The sequence below is a fragment of the Pteropus alecto genome, unplaced genomic scaffold (assembly GCF_000325575.1).
Source record: "Pteropus alecto unplaced genomic scaffold, ASM32557v1 scaffold45, whole genome shotgun sequence".
In the NCBI taxonomy this organism is placed as follows: Eukaryota; Metazoa; Chordata; class Mammalia; order Chiroptera; family Pteropodidae; genus Pteropus; species Pteropus alecto.
In genome coordinates, this window is record NW_006442491.1 from 15089694 (window position 1) to 15096207 (window position 6514).

At 40.5% G+C, this 6514-nt stretch overlaps 1 pseudogene; it reads left to right on the forward strand.

Annotated features, from left to right (window-relative positions):
• Positions 1-4256: 4256 nt before the first annotated feature.
• On the forward strand, positions 4257-4375 carry LOC112471221 (annotated as a pseudogene).
• The last annotated feature ends 2139 nt before the right edge of the window (positions 4376-6514 follow it).

The following is a 6514-nucleotide window of genomic DNA, read 5'->3' on the forward strand; positions in this document are numbered from 1 at the left end:
ATTATTCGCCAGCTAAAACAGTAACCCCCAGGGTCTTGAGAAAGCATCACAGAAATAGCACAATAACTGCACGGAGCTTTGTGAAGATCTTTTCGTGGGCAGTGAGAAATGAAAACAAGCCCCACAGATGAGAAAGGTTTGTGACAAGAGTGGAAGCATGCTTTGGTTCTCTGAAGGCCAGGGGAAGGTAGCAATGTGTAATTTATGACCCAGTGACCGGCAGGATATCTTTTCTCTTGTTTTCTGAACACTGGAGGTGCTGATGTCCCCATTCTTTCATTCCTCTCACTAACTTGAGAAGAGCCAACTAAAAAATGCTCCAGTCTGAAGGATTGAGTTTCTTGGCCAAGATGCTACTCTTTCAAGAGGGATCTCTCTAGGATTTCTATTCACAGAATTTGCTCTAAGACCACCACCCACAACACCACTATCCTCCTACAACTGAAAAAATGACAGAAGCAGAATCACCAACACAGTTTAGGAGGGTGTGTGGCCTGGCAGAGTTGAGGAGATGACTCCCACTGGCTGAGAGGAGTGACCATGAGGAGCTGGGGTACATCAAATCTCTGGACATTGGCACAGGCTCCTTTCCCTGTAGCTGTGATCTGGACATTTTAAGACTTAGCTTACTGACAGAGGACTTGCTGAAAGCACAGATTTCCCCTTTTTAGGGGTATCAGAAGATGCCAAGTGTTTTCCCCATTCAAAGGAGAGTGAAACCACAGTGAGATCAGAAGAGCCTTGGAATGATGTTGGGCCAAGATCAAGGACACCTGCTCATTCTGCACATTGACTCAAGATGGTCTTCCACTGTATTGCTCTCCCAGGTGTTTGCATCCCGCCTCAGGCAAGGGGACAGGGAGTCTTATCTCATCCATTGGCAATAAAAAGTTAATTTGCCAAGGCGCAGAGATTAGGATTTTGCAATCTGGAAAAACAAGGCGGGCACAAAGTCTATAAAGTCACATAGGGTGTTGGCAGGGTGGACCTATGTTTACTTACCAAAGCCCAGGTCACTGAAACTTGATACTTAAAGTACTTTGGGGGCAAGATAACTATTTATTAAAATAAGTCAACTTAAACATTAACCAAAACAGTGGACCTCAGAGCTTTGAAAGCAGCTCTATCTTGATATAGTTAGGTCCTCTGCTTGTCTTAACTATTATCAGACACAGCTTTAACCTTGGTCCTATCTCCAGACATCTATTTTAATTTGCCTGTCAATTCACCTTATATTCTACTCTCATGAAACATTTTCTGGGCACCTACTATAGACATAGCATTTTGCTAGTTATCAAAAAGGAATCATTCACTTGCTCCAGAAGTTTGCAACATAACCTAAGAGAAAAAGATTCATGCCTGAACTAGCTAAACAAATGTAATAAGTAATAATAAATGAGTAATTTAGAAAATTGTTGCTCTCCTAAGTGGATTGGAGAGGAAAAGAGGCTATTTTAAAGTCAAATAGTTCTACCAGACTTGCCATGAAAACCAGTTGTTCTTAAATACAATAGAATATATAGATGTCAAATTATAATGTACACCTGAAAATTATATAATTGTATTGACCAATGTTACCCCAATAAACTTAAAAAATAAAAATAAAAAAAGAGAAAAAACCAGTAGTTCTCCTCATACACTGCTGGTGGGACTGCAAATCAGTACAGCCACTATGGAAAACAATAGGAAGGTTCCTCAAAAAACTCAGAATTGATCTACCATATGATCCAGCAATCCCTCTACTGGGTATTTACCCCAAAGACTTGAAAACCCATATCCCAAAAGATATTTGTGCACCAATCTTCACAGCAGCATTATTCACAGTGCCAGGATATGGAAGCAACCGAAGTGTTCTATGATAGATGACTGGCTAAAGAAGCCGTGGTACATATATACAATAGAATATTACTCAGCCATAAGAAGAGATGAAATACTGCCATTTGTGACAACGTGGACGGACCTCGAGATATTTGTGCTAAGCTAAATAACTTAGAAAAAGTTGAAAATCACAGGATATCAATTATATGTGGGATATAATCCTAAAAGAAACAAAGGAACAAGACAGAGACTTATGGACATGGACTATAAACTAGTGGTTACCAGAGGATAGGGGGAGGGAAGAGAGAGGAGGTAGACAGGATAAAGGGGGTCAAATATGTGGTGACAGAAGTCTATGGGAGGTGAACACAGTGTAAACATATATATGCCTTACTGTTAAAGTGTACAGATGAAACACTGGATTTCATTAACCAATGTCACCATAAAAAAAAATAATAAAAATCAAAGAAGAAAAAACAGAACGAAACAGTAGTTCTCTGCAGCCCCTCCTCCCTCACTCCTCAAGAGTCAACTACCAGTTCTTCCAGCTGAATCTTTTTGTATTCACTTTGATATCTCCACATGAAGTATTTATATTACCACTTCACAATATTTTAGTATTAGGCCTAATCAATTGACTTTATTCAATAGAAGATGTAGATTTTGCTCTGTTCTCTCATCATCCCCCATTATACATACTTTCAGCTCTTCCATTTTCTCCATATAATTGTGTCATGTTAGTTGGGTCAATGTTAAGTGCTGACATAGTATTTATAGAATTTACATAAACCTTATTCATGCTAAACCAAGCCACACATTATGACTTACTTCCTATTGGCACAACTTTTAGTTTTCCTTGGAGTTAACAATCTCGTTTTGTTTATTTGCATGATTTTCTGTCTACCTATCACTAATTCAAACTGCTGCCATTTGTATATATCTCCTAGTAGTACATCTATTTCATCCTGAAGAACTCTCCCTGGGGCCTGCTGCTCTTTTCTCTATCTGGTCATTGTCCCTCAGAAGTGAGGATATAACTGCACCGCTTTTAGGTTTCCTGTGTGACGTCTGTGGAGATGTCTGGTGCCACTCTGATTCTAGGTCTTTTATTTTTCTGTTATTTCATTTTCCTAGGTTTTTCATTTTTCTCCAGATGCTTGTAGGATTGCCTTCAGTGTCCTGAAATTTCACAATGACATGTCCTGTTGGTCTCTTTTAATCCAGCACTTGTCTATTTTGACAGGTGCTCTGGGCCCTTTCAGTATGGAAACTCGTGTCTGTTTATGTTAGGGAATTTTTTGAAATTAATTTCTTTGATAATTTCACTCAAATGTCTCTGTTTTCTATGTCTAAAATTGTTTGTTTTTTTTTTTAGATGTTGGTCCTTATCTTTTCTCTCCTATTCTCTACATTATTGTCTTTTTTCCCATATTTTGTCTTTTTGATCTTTACAGAAGATTTCCTCAGCTTTATCTTCCAACTCTTCTGTTGTAGTTTTTTTTTTTTTTTGCTATCATGCTTTTAATGCCCAAGGAATGTTCTGGCTGTTCTTTTTATAGCAATAAAATTTTATTTTGTGGCCATAACTTTATCTCAGCATATTCTCTTATCAACATAAAATATTCACATATCAGCATAGCAGTCAGAGTGATCCTTTTAAAACGTGTCATATCATGTCATTCCTGTCAAAATTCCATAGGGGCTTTGCATTTGACAGTAAAAGCCTGCCTCCTTGTAATGGCCAGCAGGACTCAACATGACTTCTTCTCCTTCTCGCCTCCCTATCGTCGACTGCTCTACCTCTGTTCACTCTGCTACAGCCACACCAGCCTCCCCAGTGTTCTCGACTTCTCTGGGCCTACTCCCACCTTCGGATCTTGGTTTTAGCTATTCTTTCTGCTCTTCCTTCAAGACTGCTCAACTTGCATCTTCCCAGTAAGGCCTGCTCTGGCCTCTGTGTTTAATACTGCAACCTGCCCACACATGCTGTCTGTCCCTAGCATCAGCACTACTGGTTGCCTTTCTCTTGCTCGACTCTTCTGTAACAATTATCACCTTCTAACTCACTATTTAATTTTACTTATTTATTATGTGTATTCTTCATTGTTTTCTGTACCATTCCACTCTCTCACCCCACCCCATTTAGAATATCAGCTTATAAGGGCATGTATCTCTTATTTTGTATATCAGTGTTCTCAGTGCCTTAGAACCATGTTTTTTGGCACATGGGGCACCAGTGATCTTTGTTGACTGAAAGGATGGATGAATGAATGAATGAATCTCCTTGAGGATACTCATGATTTGTTTTGTTTCCTTCTCCCTTCATGCCTTTCTTTACTCTGTGTTGCTTTTTCTATTTCTTTGCTTCAGTCTCTATCTTTCAAGTGTTCTTTGGCTGTCAGCGCATGTTAAAGAGTGAAGAAATAAAACCCAGTGGAGTCTATGGCCATGCCATCCTGAACACGCCGGATCTCGTCTGATCTTGGAAGCTAAGCAGGGTTAGGCCTGATTAGTACTTGGATGGGAAACCACCTAGGAATACCGGGTGCTGGAGCTCTGTGCTTGTGAAAGGGCTTTGATGATTGTAGGGTTGTCTGTGGTACACTCTGCCTGGCCCATGCATTATCTGTAACTGTAGATCTTTCCCTGAGGCTGGTCTTTCCCAGACAGGGCTGGCCACCAACATCTGGGAACCAAGTTGTTGAAGAAGGCTGGGTGTCTCAATGCTCAGGATGTAGACTGACTTACCCTCCAGGTTCTGAGTATGGTCTCCCACCTCTGTAAATGGTATCCCTCAATCTCTCAGTCAAAACTCTAATTTCAAAACCATCTCCAAAAGAACAAACTTTGAGATTTCTGCTAGGGTCTGTGAATGATCTTTGCACACTTGCCCAAAATTGGGGAGCAGAGGTAGGGTTTACTTTTTATCAAAATGTAGTATACATATAGAAAAGTACACAAATCACAAGCTTGATGTCTTCGTAAAGTAAACACATAAAATCTAATTCTTAGGTAGACTTTTAGTCAATCCATTTACACATATATTCACCTCTACCCCACTTTTAGAGCTACTTAGCATCACGAGTTCCCTGCGTTTTGTGGGGTCCTGTATTATAAGTTCATGTTGCTTCTGTGCTTTTCCCCTGTGATTGGGATATATCATTCTGAAGTAACTGAGATTAAGGTCAGAGTGGGAGAGTCTGCTCAGTCTACTTGACACTGAGCAGATGAACTGCTCTCCTAGGACTGCCCAGGGTCTTATGGTCTACATGGGTCCTGGATAAAGGGATCCCAGCTATCAATGTCACAGCAAAGCAGTGCACAAACATTTTCTTTCTCTGCTTTCTGCGCCATGAATGGGAGGAAAAATGAGTTATGATTTCAGTACCTGAGCCCTGATATTGTTCCCCTTGCCGCAACCAGTCCTTGTGTTTGGCTCTATTTTCTTATACCTCGTTCCTGCTCTCCTATATTGATTCCCACAGGATCTTTGCTAGCATGCATGTTCCCTTCTCCCCTAAGCCTTTCCAGGGCCTAGATTCTGCTGAGTTCCCACCGCCATATTCAGATGAGCCTGTGTCATCAACAGTGCAATTCCACTCGCTGCTTAACCTTCAATCACCAATGCTATCTCTTAGCTACTAGGCCTGATTCCTTCGCCTTTGCTCACACTTCTGCTGACCTAGCCAAGTTAGGAGACATGAGCACTACTTCATTCATTGACATATACCAAAAGTGCTCAGTAAATACATTTTATGATATTCTCAAACAGGAATAGCTTCCTTCCTTTTCAAACCTCTATCTCCCACTGAAAATAACCGTGACTTTTTTTTTTTTTAAGAGAAATTGAGTTAGAACTAATTGTGTTTGAAGAGTTTATTTGAAGAATTTTTTTAAAAGTCCTATTGCTCTTTGAGATCCTTAGAAGGCCGCTGGAATATGCAGAGCCAGACCTGGCAAAGATTAGGTCCTGTGGTTAAAACCCTTGGGAGTGATTGACAGCCTGCAATGAGGGTAGAAGGCAGCAGGTCAAGGCATGGTTGTCTGTGGTCCAGGAAGGAGAAAGCTGGGTGTCGAAGTCTCTCTGGACAGAGCCAGGCCTATGCAAGTACGTCTAGTTATCTGGGGTCAGCCCAGGATTTTCAGTTTTCAGGCATTGAAAAATAATAATTTTATTTAAATATAGAATTGTATTAAGAAAATATTGCATTGACAGTTTGCCATTGCATTCTTCCAGAAAAAAATGCATGTATAAAAATTATTATAGATTGATACTTTTTAAACCATTTTCATCATGAAATATAATTCCTATACAGAAAAGGACACAAAACATAAGTGTATGGTTTAAATAATTATCATAAAAGTGAAAACCCAAGCACCTCCCAAGTCAAGAGCATGACATGAGCATCCTGGACAGATGGAGCAGCACGGGCAGCATGGTAAGAGGCGACAAAGCAGATGTGGCCTGAGAATTGACCGACTTCTTTATGGCTGGTAGGTTGTAATAGGATAGGCCTAAGGAAAGGATGCAGGCAGGTGATATCTTGGAGAGCCCTCTATGCTGTGGGAAAGAATCCCAGCCTACTGTCCCCTACCTCAGCTAGGGGTGCAGCCCTTCTCTTTACTCTCAGCTCATCCTCTAAAACTGGTAAATAAGCCCAGAGATAGTCTAGTCTCTTCTCTGAGACTAGAAGAT